The sequence below is a fragment of the Hylobates moloch genome, unplaced genomic scaffold (assembly GCF_009828535.3).
Source record: "Hylobates moloch isolate HMO894 unplaced genomic scaffold, HMol_V3 SCAFFOLD_19, whole genome shotgun sequence".
Taxonomy (NCBI): domain Eukaryota; kingdom Metazoa; phylum Chordata; class Mammalia; order Primates; family Hylobatidae; genus Hylobates; species Hylobates moloch.
Window position 1 is genome coordinate 17,376,556 of NW_026652294.1, and position 17,160 is coordinate 17,393,715.

Genomic DNA, 17,160 nt, shown 5'->3' on the forward strand with positions numbered 1-17,160 from the left:
AGTGACTTAGGCTTGGGAAAGAGGGGTCCTGTGTTTTAAAAAGTCTTATTTGCTCTCCTCCAGCTATGTCCTTTCTCTCAGGGAACATGGACAGCTGGAGCTGTGCCCTCTTCCCTTCTAGATCATGCTCTGGGCACTCAGAACCCTAGAATTTTCTGGCCAAAGGGCCTCAAGGCAACTTCCAGTACCTGGAGCCCTCTTTCCTGTCCTTATTCTTTACAAGGTGGACCCCACTGTTGGTGGGTGCACTCCCAGCCCAGAGGGTACCAAGGGGAAGTTGGTTGGGGGTGTATGGAGCTTGGATGTGCAGCCAGAAGGTCCACACATGTGCAGGTAGGGACTGGGGAACACAGGATTCAGGACAGAGACATGAGCAGCTGCACGCTGGGGGCTCATGCCTCAAACCCTCTCCCCACCATGTTCTAGCATGAACACCAAGGAGTTGGAGTAGCCTAAATTTGGACCTAGACTTCTAGGTTGCTACGAAGGTCTATTTGTCATGGTAGGTGGATAGAATGTATTTTATGAACTTAGTTTGAGTGATAACTTTTAAATATTTAAATGTATGGTCAGGGTTGCTTCTTGGGTGTGGGAGCTAGGGCAAATTTTTATAGGGTGTGTAGGAGCTGGGGCAATTTTTTTTTTTTTTTTTTTTTTTTGAGACAGAGTCTCACTCTGTCGCTCAGGCTGGAGAGCAGTGGGGTGATCTTGGCACAATGCAACCTCTGCCTCCCAGGTTCAAACAATTCTTCTGCCTCAGCCTCCAGAGTAGCTGGGATTACAGGCACCCACCACTATTACCGGCTAATTTTTATATTTTTAGTAGAGACGCGGTTTCATCATGTTGGCCAGGCTGGTCTTGAACTCCTGACCTCAAATGATCTGCCCGCCTTGGCCTCCTAAAGTGCTGGGATTACAGGCATGTGTCACTGCACCTGGCCTGAGGCAAATATTTTAATGTCCCTGTTTATATAAACAATTTGTCACCCCAAATAAGTGTTGGTGCCAGTCTACTGGCGCAATCACAGGTCATCTCATGCAAGAAAAACCGGCCAGTGGGAGCCATCTGCTTGCTGGCTCCTTTCTGGAGCAGGAGTTTGGCCTTGGGCCATAGGAGGGAGGCTGGGGGAAGGGAGAGGGTCAGAGAGTGCCCCACAGGGGAGAAATGGGGACTGCAGTCCACGTGGGACCCAGCTTGGGCCTGGACTGCACCCCTAGGTTGGCACTGCTGGCCATGGGTGGTCATAGGCCCTGGCGGAGGATGTAGAGTGTTTGAGGAAGGCAGGGTACAGCGAGGGGCCCCTGGAACATGCAGTGGTCTAGGGGCGATACTGGGGATGCCATATCGGCTCTATTTAAACTCTCACCCTAGGCCCCGCAAATGTCAGACATGGAGCTGATTCACCCCCTTGTGCCATGTAGCCCAAAACATCACAGCCTTGAATTACTCAGGGGAGCAGCCGGCTCTCCCATGTGGGGGCGCTGTATCCCCATAATCTCTCTCATTAGGAGTGAAATTTCTGTTCCCTGTGAGCCAGCCCTGAAACCCAAAGTCTCCTTTCCCAATGAAGATCTTTTCTTAAAAGCCTCAGGTCAGAGCCAAACCCTTAGCCTGGCATTCCCGGCCTTTCCTGAGCTGGCCCCATGTGTCTTTCCAGACCTTCCTCCTGCTACTCTCTTCCGAGCAATTTACACGCTATTACTCATGATGATTCACAAATTCCAATTCAATTTGATTTTTTTTTTTTTTTTTTGGAGATGGAGTTTTGCTCTTATTGCCCAGGCTGGAGTGCAATGGCGCAATCTTGGCTCACTGCAACCTCTGCCTCCCGGGTTCAAGCGATTCTCCTGCCTCAGCCTCCTGAGTAGCTGGGATTACGCATGTGCCACGACGCCTGCCTAATTTTTTGTATTTTTAGTAGAGACGGGGTTTCACCATGTTGGTCAGGCTGGTTTCGAACTCCTGACCTTAGGTGATCCACCCCCCTCGGCCTCCCAAAGTGCTGGGATTACAGGTGTGAGCCACCATGCCCGGCCTCAATTTGAATTTTAAAACACATATAATGAGCAGTTAGCTACTGCCGAACATATGCTGAACACATTCCTCAAGCGGCAGTTTCTAACCTTGGGCTCCTGTTATTTCCTCTTCTTGGAATGACCTTCCTGGCAATGCTCCTCGCTCAGTTCAAACGTCATTTCCTATAGTTTTTTCTTCTCGTTTGAATAACTTTGCTCCCCAATTAAAAACTTTTTTTTTTTTTTTTTTTAAGTAGAGTTGAGATCTCGCTATGTTGCTCAGGCTGGTCTCGAACTCCTGGCCTCAAGCCATCCTTCTGCGATGGCCTCCTAAAGCACTGGGATTATAGGCCTGAGTCACTGTGCTTGGCTGGTTCCCCCCTTTTATTATGGCATCAATTCAGTTCAATTAAATTTATCACATAACAAAGCATGATACACAGTGGATAAGACCCAGCCTTTGGGATCAGTTTGAATTCTGGCCCGGAAAGGTACTAGCTGTCAGACCTTGGGCAAGCCACGTCCTCTCTCTGAGCCTCAGTTTTCTCATGTGTAGAATGGGGATAGCAATAGCACTATCTCATATGGCTTTTGTGAGGATTCAATGAGCTAATGAGGATGATGATGATACTTAGAGCCTATCCCTAAGCCTGATGTCTGGCACTAGTGCTCAATGACTGTTAGTCATTATAGTCATCATGGCTGTTATTAATATTAATTATGTACCTTCTGGGTTCTACACACTGTGCTATTATAATGAAGCACAGCCCCTGCCCTCAAGGAGCTCACAGCTGAGTGCAGAAGCAGACAGTTGACTCTAATACACCCGAGTTCCATAACAGAGGTCTTCTGGCAGAATCAGGAAAAACTTTGCAGAGGAGGTGTCCCTTGGACTTGCCTTGAAGGAACGGCAGGTGTTTGGCAGGTTGGGGTGTGAGGGAGTTGGGCTCGGAGGTGCCCGAGGTCTAGTACAAAATATCTGGAGCCAACTGGATGATCCAGTTGGCCATTGGGCTGCTCTTCCAGGAAGGGGCCTGAGTTGGCTTGGTGGCCTGGTTGTTGCTTGACATCATTGATGGTGAGCCCCCTTGGCCCTCCTCATGGCAGGACTGAGGGGGACTTATTTTCTCTCTCCTAGCCTCCCTCTCTCAGACCTGATGTGGGCCATCTCCTCTGCTTGGAATGCAATTTCCCTGGGTGGCACACTCCTATTCAACCTTCAACACTCAGCCCAGGTGTCACCTCCTCTACATCTTAGCATGCTTCCCCTGCACTCTTGTGGATCCTGGGATTCCTGGTCTTCTGACACATATTGCTGTGGGCTGTGATGTTCCAATTTACTTGCCTGTCTTCTTCCCTAGTAGATGAGGGCCTCATGGGGCCTCTGGAGGCAAAATTTTGACTTATTTATTATTATTATTATTTTTGGTTCTCCCAGTGCCTGGAATAGAGAGTGTTTGTTGATGGTTGAGTGTTGATTACCCAGAATTCCTGGACTTTCAAGAGAGCCACATTCATGTCTACAAATGCTCCTGTTTTAATTAGCCGGCACAGCCTGAGTCCTAAGCAATCCCATTCTGGGCTTTCTGTGCATTCTGAATGTGCTGCATTCAACCTCACCACCTGTTGGGAGATGGGAAGAAAATGAGACAAATGGCCTTACAAGGGTCAATTGCTGTGGCAATGCACTCATTGCAGGCAGCTCCAGCACTGGTGATCACCACAGCTCATCAGATGTGATTTGGGGGCCTGGACTAGGATGCGTTGATAACTGCAATGTGCCTGGAGCAATGCCAGCCACCCCTTTCTGTCCCAGATTGTCTGTACATGGAACCCTTCCCATGGCCTCTGAGTCAGTACCACCCCCATTTTACAGGTGAGCAAACTGAGGCTTGTAGCGTTGTGGCGGCTTGTCCATGGTGATGCTGTCGGCAAAGGCGGAGACCGAGTGGAATCCCCCAAGCTTTTCCTTCTCAGGTGCTGAGAACAAAGGTCCCAGCATCTCTCTGGTTCTGTAGTTGGGAGAGGCCTGAGCAGTGAGCTGCCCATACCCTTGGCCAACCTTCACGTTTTAATAGGTGTTTTCTTAATATTTTCTCGGTGTCGGAGGGGGAGTCAACAGTGCGAGAGACCCTTCTTCCCCCCTCACATTCTCCTCTCCCTGTCTTCTATTCATCCTTTGCCAAGTCTTCAATATACTGGCCCCTTCCAAACCTTTATTTTCCCCATAGTTTTGTCTCCCAAGCCCCAGACTGCTGAATATTCCTGTTTGTGATCTGTTATTGTCTTTCTCAAAGTCCCCCAGACCTATCCTGGCAAAGATGAATGAGATGTTTTCCTTGTTCTAATGGAGCTGAATTCTGGTAGATGAACAACAGATCAGAAAAAGAAGATTCAGAGAGCTTAAGTGTCTCCCCAAAGTGTCACATGGCAGAGAGAGCCAGCCAGGACTCACACTTGAGACTCCAGACCCCTCACCCAGTATCCTGGCACTCTTTTCACAGTGCCAGGCTGTAGCTGTGCTCTAGAAAGGAGGGAACTCAACAATTAAGAACCATATAAAAGAAACACTGAAACAGAACAAAGAGAACCCAGGAGTCCTGGGTTCTAGTTCTGGCTCTGCCTCTGTCTCACTGTGCAAGCTGAGATAACTTGTTTTTCCTCTCTGGTCTCATGCTCTGTCTGTAAAATGAATAAATACTTTCCACCGTCAAAGGCCTACAAGTCCTCACACACATGGCATTCCTCCATCCTCCATGTCCACTGGCAGCAATTATTGTGGTTGCTGTCTTATTCATTCCTGACTTACTTGTACCCATCACTCTCAGTAGAACTTGGACTCCTTAAGAGGATAAACCGAGTGCCATTTGTTTCTATTTTTCCATAATATAGAACAAAGGGCCAGTTAAATGAACAGGGATTAATCCTGTAGGCCATAGAGAGCCACTGAAGGCTTGGGAGCAGGGCCCAGCGTATACAAAGCACTGTTTCAGATTTTTCTAGAAGTTATTCCTATTCTTTAAATTCTAAGAGGCAAAAGTACTGTGGTGGTAAAGTCTTGAAGGCAAGACTTGATCAAGAACGAGTAACCTGGAACACAGCGGTAGAGTATAGCTGGGGACAGTACCACTAAGTGCATCCCCAGTGGCACCTTTCAGTGCCTCTCCAGCCCTAAAATTGGGTAATTATGCCCACTGAGAAAGCTGTTAGCAACTTGTGCTCAGCACAGTGGGAAACAGTCAGCGGGTGAGTTCAAGAGAGTGTGATAATTGGATAATGCCTGATGATGCTTTAAAGCGTCCTTGGTGGATAGATGGAACCAGATGACCTCTCTGAGGCCTTCCAGCTTGAACATTCATGATCCATGCACACCTTTTAGTTTCTTTGTTTCTCAAGTGGGGAGAGGGGAGAGAAGATGCAGAAACTACTAGAGAGAGGGAGTTACCTGTTGAAAGTGCTTGGGTTCACATGCAAAAATGAAAATCCATTCCTACAATTATTGTGTGACACCTTCACCAGACTTCCTCCTGGTCTCGACTTTCTTGCTGTAGGGAGGCTTCATGTCTTACCCTGGTGAGCATTCTAAGATGGAAATGGAATGCTAGGGCGATACCATTGAGAGGTGAGGGCAGGTGGTAAGGGGAGGCTCCCACCAGCAGATGGACTCTCAGGGCTGAATTTCCAGGCAAAGGAAGCCATTTCCAACACCAGAACACTGATGAACATTTTCCCAAGAGAAACCCAGGTAGGGAGGAGGCGGGAAGAAAACTCTTTCAACTGAGTACCTGTTATGGTTCAGATTCTGTGCTTCATGCTGGAGATTTATTTTCTGGGCTCAGCCTCACATCATTTCTGCCAGGAAATGACAACAAGTCCCGTTTTTATCACAACACTGAAGTTCAGGTTCTTTTTTTTTTTTTTTTGAGATGGAATTTCGCTCTTTTTGTCCAGGCTGGAGTGCAATGGTGCAGTCTTGGCTCACAGCAACCTTCACCTCCTGGGTTCAAGTGATTCTCCTGCCTCAGCCTCCCAAGTAGCTGAGATTACAGGTGTCCACCACCACACCCGACTAATTTTGTATTTTTAGTAGAGATGGGGTTTCACCATGTTGGTCAGGCTGGTCTCGAACTCCTGACCTCAGGTAATTGACCTGCCTTGGCCTCCCAAAGTCCTGGGATTACAGGCGTGAGCCACTGGGCCCAGCAAAGTTCAGGTTCTTTAAATCGGCTGAGGTCATAGAGCTAGAAAGTCTCAAACCTTGGATTTAATGAGCTCCCTCTCCCTATTGGTTTCTGCATCTTCTCCTAAGGTCAGAGTTGCCACCAGCCTATGTGGCACATTTGCACACATTAGAAGAAGGTGCATTTCCTCAGGTGGATGAAACCCCATACCAGCGTGCACAGCTTGCTGAGCAGAGCCCAGGCTGTATTGCAACCCCCCTGGCCCCCTCAGCTGAGCACCGTGTGCAGTGTAGAACTTCAACAAACATACATGGCAGCCCTGTCCAGGTCTGTCTCCTAATCCTGTGCTCTTCAAGACACACTGGGCCTTCTTGCAGCCAGATAGAATCACCTCCTCTTTTGCCTCCTTCACAGACATTCCTTCCATCCAGTGGATAAGTGGTTGGATGAGAATCATAGAATCAGAGAAGGAGGAGATAGAATTTGAATTATCAAATCCAAGCCTCTCATTTTATAGATGAGGATATTGACAACCAGGAGGTGGAAGTTACAGCCAAGGACACATCTTGAGTCATGAAGAGAAACTGTTAGCTCACTGGCCTCCCGACCCTGTTTGCATCTCATCCTCAAAGGGTTTTGGTCTCAGTGCTTGCACGCTGGTCTCTGGAACCCTATCCAAATGGTAACAACATCTAGGCTGCGACCAGGCCCTGATGATCGATCTGGAGTTCCTTTCCTTCTCAGGGTGGCTGAGAGTTTGGGCTTTCACCCTTCACCCTCAGTTTGCCAAAGTCTCTTCTTAAGACACACAGAAGGAAATTTGGTAAATTACTTTCTCTTTCTTGTTACTCTCAAAGAGCAGTGCCACTTCCCTGCGGTTAGGATTAAATGAAAGAAAGCATTTGATGAAATGCACAGTCACTCCCCAGGGGCAGGCGAAAGGGCTGTTCCTTCTTCTGTCCTCTCCCTGGCCTCCTGCTTTCAAATACAGATGGAGCCATTCTCCTCTAAGATCTTCACGCTCAGGAAATCAGGGTTGTTGGCAGGGGAGGCATTCAGAATATTTAACCACCAGCAGGACCTGGGCACTGTCCAAGCAGGGCTGATGCAGGCGGTAGCTAGAGCAGAGTCCTAGAGCCCCCCTGTGGCTCCTGAGGCTGAATGAAGGGGAGCGAGGGAAGGTAGTGGTGGTCTAGTTGGCCCTGGGGGAGGGGCAGGGTGGCAGAGGCTCAGACAGAACAGAAATGGCTCAATGACAAATGGTCTGCCTGTCCCTGTGCCTCCAGACTTACAGTCAACCCTGGCTGTTGGTGAGAAGTGGGTTAACCTCTGATGCCCACCCGCCAGGCACCTTCCCCAAGTCTGGGACAAGCCCCATGGTGGAAGAAGGTACTCAGGCCGAGGGGCCTGCGGCCTTCCCCTATCAGGTCAGAATTCCAGCTGGAGGCTTTCCCTGGGACAGCACGAGGTGCCACGGCTCCTCCCTTTACCTTTTCACCCCCGTGCCCTGCTGGTGACCCAGGTTTATGGGGCAGCCTATCTTCTCCTACAGTTGCAGGGGAACCCTTATCTCGGTGCTGATTATACTCAATAAGGCAGAGACACCCGCCCTGCTCTGTTGGGAGAACAACATGGAGCTCTAATTGTTTTATGGCCTCTTCACACTCAGAAAAGAGAGGAGAAATGGCAGCCACCTCCATCTGATTTCTGAGGCTTCTATTCTGCAGTTACCTCCTTGTCAACCACTCCTGAATCCCAAAACCCTGGTGTCGGTGTAGCTTTGAGCCAAATCTCCTGACCCCCAGCCAGGAGAGTTCCAGGGTAGTTGTGAGAAAACATCCCCAAACTGGCTTTTCCATTTGGTGAAAGGAATCTAGCTCCCCTAGATCCAGACAAAGCCCTCATCTTGATGGTCCTTTTGCCAGGCCCTATAACAGGTACTGGGACTTCCCCAAGCCCAGCCAAAGCAAGGGGCTGCACAAAGTCCTCCAGGCTGAGTAGAAAAACTCAGGTTTCTCAGGAATATACTGGCATTCCCTCCATCAGCCAAACTCCAAAGACTGACATCTGTCATCTCCTGGTGCCTGCGGCAGTCCAAGGAGTGGGTGGGACTGGGGAGGGTGTAGGGAGGGCAGGGAGAAGTAAAGATTATTATCCACACTTCATGGTTGAGGAAACTGAGACTAGAAATGTTAAGGGACCTTCCAGAGACAGCGAAGAGAAGAGCTGGGATTTGAACTCCAGTCTCTCCTTTTCCCTCCCCTTTCCTTCAGGGTCCTCCTCTCCCCTCCTCTTTCCTCTCCTTTCCTCCCCACCCCCCAACCTGAGCACACGCGCGCACACACACGCATGCACACACACGCACACTCGCTCGCCTCTTTCCTGGGTCTTTCTCAAGTCACCTCTCTCTCCTTCCTCCTCCCTTGTCTCCATCTCATCCTGCTCTCACTCTCTGTTTTCTGGCTGCCCTGCTCCATCCCTCTCAGCCTCTCCCTTGCTCTCTTTCCTCACCCCTCTCCCTCTCATTTCTCTTTCAGTCTCTGTCTGCTTTTCGCATCTCCCGCTGCCTGCTCGGTGGATATTATGCTTCCCTTTCTCTTCCTCTCTCCCTGCAAACTGCTTTGACATGAGGTTCCAGGGAGCCTCTGCTTCTCCCTGTCTCCTCTGCCAGTGAGCGTCAGAGCTCCCTCTGCTTGGCACAGGGGCCCTGCCCCCAACTCGACTGCAGAAGCCCAAGCTGGCAGCGGACTCCATGGGACGCACATAACCTGTTCCCTGAGCGGACTGGGAACTTGGTGTCTCGGTGCCTTGGTGCCAGAGCCTCCCCTCGACTTCCTTAGCCAAACCATTAATTCCCTATACTTGTACTCAGCAGTGGCCCAGTGTGTCTGTGAAAACACTTTCAATTCTATTGTTTTATTTTTATCTTCAAAACTGCATGGTAAGACAGGCTGAGCAAGTTTGATGGTTCTCATATTACAGAAGGAGATATGGGAAACTAGCCTTTATCGAGGGCTTTCTCTGTGCCAGTCACTAAACACACACCTGTGAGGCACACACCAGCACTCCTGCTGACACTGGGCATCTATGTGCAAATTAGGAAAAGATGCCTACTCATTGGTACTCTTTCTTGCTACCTGCTTGAAGATCGTAATAATAAAATACAAATCCATGCTGCTGCTGCTATGAATGATACCCTCTAGAGTTGTGCAGTGCATGACCTGCACACATGTACATGGTGGCTCTAAACAATAGCAAACCTGCCAAGGAGAGATAATTGCTTGAATTTTGCACACAAGGATACCGATTCTGATCCCACCATCTCAAGACAGCAGACTTCCCTTTCACTCCAACAAGCCTCTTGGTCCCCTGGTTTGGTTTTCCAGGTTCCCGAATATCAGCTGGGTTGGGAGCCACTAGCAATCTCTGATCCTTAGCCTTGATGTGTTCAGGTGGTTCCATGATACAGTGCAAAAGGCACCTGGCTGGGGGTCAGGAGATTTGGCTCAAAGCTAAGCTCTGCCACTTACTAGCTATGAAACCCTGGGTTAGTTACTTTAACTTCTTTAAGCCTCAACTTTCCCATCTATAAAATGGGAAGAATCATGAATACTTTCCCCACAAGGTTGTCTGAGTATTGAGTGAGATAACGGATGTGAAAATAAATAACATATGGTAGACATTAATAAATGTTTGATGAATAAAATAATTCGTGAATAAATACAGTGGAAAATATTGCTTCATAGGAGAAAGTGGACATAGGAGACTATATTAAGAGCCAACGCTCCTGGGTGAATTCCTGGAATCAGAACAAGTTTAGCTGAGACTTTAGAGTCGGCAAGGTGCTCCTGTCACCCACAGACTCCCAGTCTCTCAGCACCCCAGGAACAACTGTCTTGAACTGCACTTTCTGTTCTTGTCATGGCCTCCACAATCATATCTCAAGGACCCAGAACATTCTGGAAGAGAGGAGTTAGTAGGCACCAACTAGCTCTTTTTTTTTTTTTTTGAGACTAACTAGCTCTTTTAACACAAGGTAGCTTCTGACCTGTCAGCATCTGGTCTATGACAGAATACCTTTCTTTACACCTTGGGAACACTCTTAGAATGTCAGGAGTAAATTAAAATTTTGCAAATCAAATTCTATTTTTGTGGCTCTAACTCAAATCTTCTTGATGGTGTTGTTTTTTAATGGGCAAGTGAATCCTCAATTATCTGGCCTTCATCTGCTAGATGCATTGTTTGCTTTAATTGTTAAAAAGCTTAGAATCAAATCTGTGACCACTTTGCAGCAAGTGGCTGGGACTCTGAGCAAATCCCAGATCTAAGCCTCTCTTCCTTTAACTTCCCTTTGCTTATTTTACTATCTCCTTGTCTATGTCATTAGGTGCCTTATCTTGTGTCTCACGTATATCTTGGTACACTACTTTAAATCCTTTGGGGAACAAGGCAGGGCAGAGATAAATAAATTTAATTTAAATGTGTCAGGTTAGTAGAAGCAAAGTCCATCTATGAAACTGAGACGATTCTGCAGATGCAAGGGTGTTATCGGGCTTCCCTTTGCTGAGCCTCCCCCACAGCCTCAGAGGCTGCACTGAAAGCTGGAATGAATTCACAAATGAATACATGGAAATCTTGAACCAGCCCAGAGGTTTGCAAACTGTGATCTGTGCAGCTTAAACTTTCTGTGGACCCGGGTGTTGCAGCGACCAGAGCTCAAGGCTTCTGGCTCCCAGCTTCTACTAGAGGCACCTGCATTTCCTGTTTTACATATTGAGCCTCCACATGCGATTAAAGGAAGTGTTTCACAGCTAAAGACATCCTGAAAAGCCACAGAAGGAGGTGGCCTCTAGAGTTCTTTCAAGTCCTACAAGTTTGATTATAACTTTCCTTGTCAAGCTTTTTTTTTTTTTTTTTTTTTTTTTGGAAAAGGGTAACACTCTGAGAGTCACCCTTGTGCTCTGGAGCTGTCACCTCAAGGACTCCAAGATCTCAGTTCTGGGCTCTGGCCAGAGTGAAGCCAGTCAGGCTTCTAGGATGCAAAATTAAGGAGACACATGCTCTCAGCATTGGGCAAACGCTGGCCCTGCCCTTTACGGAATGAGCGTCTCCTTAAATTTTGCCACCGCCCCCTTCCCCCACTCCCCACGGACCTGCCTTAGCTTAGCCTTGCTTTAGTTGCCTTTCCCCTCACCCTGCATTTTGCTGTCTTGGATCTTTAAAATATGCTTAAATTCCACCTGTGTTTTGAAATACAACCACCATCCCAGCAACCTTGGCCCCACACTCCCTTGTGGCTGCCTTCGCCTGCCCCCTCCCCTTGGCTGTCACACTTCTTCAAAGGTTGCCTATACTGTTGGTCCCTGTTCCTTCTCCCCATCCTCTCCCTCCTCAACCCACCCCTATTTGGATTCTCCCCCATTGTCTCCAACAAACAGCTCTCAGGGAGGGCATCATGGACATTCCCCACGTTGCTAAAATCCTGGACACTTTCAGACCTATCTCCTTGAAACAGCTCCCCGTTGGCTTACTTGATACAAGAGTATCCTGGCTCAGCTCCTAGTTCTCCGGATGCTTGTCCTCTGTCTTCTCCATTATGGTTGAGCATCCTTTACCAGGCACTGAATGTTGATGTTCCTCAAAGCTCCATCCTGCCTCCTCTGCTCTTCCTCACTACATTCTCATCTGCCGCCATGCTTTCAGTTGCCACCTGCATCTCCTGTCTTCAGAATTTATATCTGCTCTCTCTGCTGGGTTCCAGACCAATATATAAATTGTCCCTTGTCATCCCTACTTGGATGTCTCCAGTGTATCACAAAATCCACATATTCAAAACTGAACCCATGATCTCCTTGTTCTCCCTCTCCACACCACCCCTAAAGACCTGGTTCTGTTTATTCTTTCTTCTAAATATTTTTATAATCACGAGCTAGCTGATGTGGGAGAATATTGAGGCAACGTAGGTGGGAGGAGTCGTGGAGGCTGCATGACCTTAAATCCCAAGGAGAGGGAAAAGTTATTTAGTTGTCAAAAATATGACAGGACTGTCAAAAATAAATTAGATGAGAAACATGAGTTGTGAAACATGAGTCACCATTCCGTTCACTCTGAGATGCAATATTCGTGGCGAACTTTTCATAAAAAATTATAAGCGGCCGGGTGCGGTGGCTCATGCTTGTAATCCCAGCACTTTGGGAGGCTGAGGCAGGTGGATCACCTGAGGTCGGGAGTTCGAGACCAGCCTGGCCAACATGGCGAAAACCCATCTCTACTAAGAATACAAAAATTAGCTGGGTGTGGTGGCTCACGTCTGTAATCATAGCTACTTGGGAGGCTGAGGCATGAGAATCACTTGAACCTGGGAGCAGATGTTGCAGTGAGCTGAGGTTGTGCCACTGCACTCCAGCCTGGGCGACAGAGGGAGACTCTGTCTCAAAAAAAAAAAAAAAAAAAAAAATTATAAGCACCATGGTGAAATCTACTGATGATAGCACTTGATGAAACTGGTGGAGTAAATTCCATCACCACATTTGAGAAACTGCTGTGCCATCCACTACGCTACTCCCAGTCCACCAGTGGGGAATTTCACTGAGCTGCAGGAGATCCCCAGAGATGGCTAATGACAGCAAAGCTCGACTTTGCACATGCTGTTCCCACTACCTGGGACTATTTTTCCTTCTCCTCTCCCTCCCCAGCTCCTCTCTATTCTTTTCCCCTGACCGAGTGTTACTCATCCTTTGTTTTTTTTTTGATTTTGTTTTTTGTTTTTGTTTTTGTTTTTTTGAGACAGGGTCTTGCTCTGTTGCCCAGGCTGGAGTGCATTGGCGCTATCTCGGCTCACTGCAAGCTCCGCCTCCTGAGTCCATGCCATTCTCCTGCCTCAGCCTCCCTAGTAGCTGGGACTACAGGTGCCTGCCACCACACCCAGCTAATTTTGTTTTGTATTTTTAGTAGAGATGGGATTTCACCATGTTAGCGAGGATGGTCTCGATCTCCTGACCTCATGATCCGCCCACCTCGGCCTCCCCTCATCCTTTGGTTTTTAAGTTAAATGTTACTTCCTCTGAGAAGCCTTCCTAGAATGCCCTTCCTAAGATGGTTCTGGGGTAGAGTCGGCCAATGGAAGTGCTCTTGGGAAGTATAAGCCATGGAAAAAGAAGAAGGTTTTGCTCTCCAGAGGCATAGCAGCCAGGGAGGTGTACGGGCTTGAGCCTGGAAGCTTCCAGGGGAGCTTCTTGAGAGTCACCTACATCAGGGTCACAGGTGGAGGAGCTTCTTGGTGGCCTCTGGGTGAGCTCCTGGAAATCCCTCCCTTCAATGCTGCTGATAATAAATAATATCCATCTTCCCCCAAAACCATAAGCTCCATGTGGTCAGGGTCACCATCTACATAATACATGACTGTATCCCCAGGTATTAGACTAAACTAAAATAGAGCGTATGTGCTCCCATTTAACAGATTAGAAGACTGAGAGCCAGGGTAGGTCACAAGGTAGTGGCAGAGCCACCATCAACCTACTTCTGAGCGCGTTCTTTCTTTGCCATGAGAACACTAGAAATGAAAGAGGGAAATGGCTTAAGTTTGAAATAGCTTTTGAGTTACAGTTTCAGGTGTTAAGGCTCCAAATCGAGATGCTAGTCACACTGAAACTGAATCACAGGCTTCTCACTAATACCACTGAGTTATGATCACCACGTTCCAGTTGACAAAATTATTTCTTATCTTTGTGTTTTACAAGTATAGCAATAAAAATTATTATCGAGGGTATTATTACAATTTTTAACTACTAATGGAATTAAAATGCTTGATGGAGTATTGGCAACGAAAACGTACTTCTCACAGCATGCAAGAACTTTTTATTTATCATTTCTGGGCTTTCCAGTTGCTATAGCAATAAAATTCATACTTACCAGGATTATTACCATTTTCAACCACTAATGGAATTACTGTTTTTGTTTGTTTGTGGTTTTAGGCCTTAGAGTAAAATGTAATTCCATCAACGGTATTGAAAATTTTAATGTCCTTAAACATTACCATGAAAGATCAACATAATAACAGAGTTCCTCTAAGCTGATGATCGCTCCTCTTTCAGCCACAAGATCTTCTTGTTTCTCTCACTATGAGATCCAAATTTGTTAAGAGAGCATTTGGGGCATTCATTCATTATACAAGTATGGAGTAAGCAGGCCCTGTGCTAGGAGTGGAGGCTGCAAAGACAAGTAAGGTGTCTGGCATGGTAGTTAAGGATTCAGGCTTTGGGACCATCTGAACCTGAGTTTGAATTCTGGTTCTGGTGGGTGGCTCTGGGCAAGTTATCTAACTGCTCAAAGTTTCTGTTTCCTTATTCCAAAAGAAATGAGGAAACAATTTCCACTGTTTGATGCTGGGCAAAGATGGAAAGAGACTATCTTTTCAATGTGCTTGGGAAGATGCTTGGTGCAGAATAGATGCTCAATGAATGATGGTGGTTGCTGTGTTTGTGGTTGCTGATGCTGTAGTCATAGCCCAGCCCTTTCTCTCAAAGGATTTGTTTTTAAGCAGGGGACATTCCATAGTTGTGACATGTGCTACACAGCGTATCTCAGGAGAGCTGTCTAAGCCAGCTGGGAAAGGTCAGATGGCTTCCGCTGGAGGTGACCCCTAAGCTGAGTCTTGAAGGATGGGTGGTATTGCTACTCAGGGAGACAAGGAGAGGACTTTCCAGGTAAGTGCAAAGTCAAGAAAGCCAGTGAGAGCTTAGTGCCTGTGGGTGGGAGAACAGTCATCAGATAGAGAGCAGTGGGCTCCTCCGTGGGCTAAGCGACCCCCACCAGGCAACTCTGAGCAGTTCCCCAAACTCCTTCCTTCTCAACATGTGAAAATCCATTAATCATAATACACCATGCTTGGAGAGCCTGCAGGCTCTCTTTGGATGAAAGGAAGCATTATCATATTAACTAATTACATGCATTAAAATAGATTAATTAAATAAATGGCTTGATGAGATTAGTGCATTTATTGTTTAAGTATCCATCAGTACTATTGATAATAATAATGGATTCTGCCCTTATAACAGGTGACAAATCTGTCAGCAAGCAGTGGGGTTTAAAAACCACAAAGGGGGGGTCACATACACAGGGTAGACAGAGGATGCTGCAACTCCCCTGGGCTTGTCCCTCAGAATCCCATGGTGACGAAGGCCAGGATGTGGTCAGAGCTCTGGTTTTCATCCCTCCCTTAGGCGACCTCTCAGAGTTTCGGTTTCCTCACCTGTAAAAAGGGCTGGGGCTATCTCAGCTTAGTGGGATTCAGTGATACTAAAATTAGATAATGTTCCCAGCCAGATAAATCTGGGTTTCCCCCAAAGGAGAGCCTGGGTCAAAGGATAATGAGGGAACCCCCTCGTTGCCACTCAACCTTGCTATCAGTAAATTCATCCACTTGGCCCCTGAAGATGAACAGCTGTCATTTGACTGGAATTCACCATGTCCACCAACACTGCACATACCAGTGCCCTGGCAACATCTCCCACTCTTATCAAAAGGATAAGAGGTCATTGTATTAGCTCCACTTCTTTCCTATTTTTATTCCCCCTGATCCTCATGCCTTCATTCTGAGATCACATTCCCAAATAAACTATCCACATAAACTTTTGGGGGAATCCAGGATAAACATCGGGAACTGAAAGTGTCCCTTGAAAGCAATCCTCCAGATGACATTTTGGAACTGATGCCTGCAGAGGTGGCTGCCCCAAGCTTCTCAAAGATGCTGGTTTACTCTCCCTACACCCTGGCCTGCCTCCCTCCCAACAGCATGTGGCTTATTGCCTCAGTGGAGGGTGGGTTTGCCTATCTCACATAATAAATATAGCTAGCTGCCCTGCCTCCCTAAGCCTTCTGGTCCATTTCTCAATATTGTGCCAGAGCAGTTCTAGCATCTTCACTTCATCTAATTATACTTTGGGAGGCTGAAGCAGGTGGATCATTTGAGGTCAGGAGTTCAAGACCAACCTAACCAACATGGTGAAACCCCGACTCTACCAAAAATACAAAAATTAGCCGGGCGGGAGTGGCGTGCACCTGTAATCCCAGCTACTCGGGAGGCTGAGGCAGAATTGCTTGAGCCTAAGAGGCGGAGGTTGCAGTGAGCCGAGATCACGACACTGCACTCCAGCCTGGGTGATAGAATGAGACTCTACCTCAAAAAACAAAACAAAAAACAAAAAAACCTCAACAAATAAATCACTGTGCTCCAGCTACAAGGAGCTGTCCCAACAGAGTGTTAGGATGGCCCCCAGTATCCTTGTTAAAACAGGTCACAATCGAGTGTCCTTGTGTCAATACTTCTACCCTAACCCGTGAGAGTCTTTTTAGCTGGGTCTCGCAACTCCTTCAGTGTGAAAACTACCCCAACCCAGAGCCGTGCTTGTATGTTACTGCTTGGGCTATACCTAGACTTTGTTCTGTTGATCATCCTGAAAGTAATGAGGGACTGTAGGGGCAGATCTTGAGGAGGACAAGCATCAATTTGTGAGATACCAGTCTCAGTCTCTGCAGGGTCTCTAGGCAAGAAAACGTAGCACTACTCTGTAGAGGGGAAGAGGATGTTTCTTTCTTTTTTCTTTTCTTTCTTTTTTTTTTTTTTGAGACAGATCTCCTCTGTCACCTGTCTGGAAATGTAAAGGTGATTTCATAATCAAACTTTCCGGTTCATTTCTCCTGTCCACCTCCGAGTAGGTGAATTACAGGCATGCCACCATCTCGGTAATTTTTGTATTTTTAATAGAGTGGGGTTCACCTTTTGGCCAGGCTGGCTTGAACCTGACCTAGGTGATCCCCCACCTTGCCTCCAAAACTGGGATTATAGGTGAACACCATCTGGAGAGGATTTTCTATCGGGTGGGGTCCAATATTCTCAGGCTAGTTTACCTAACTATCCTCATTCTGGATTTCAGGATCCCCTTCATTTCCTCTGAGAACTCTG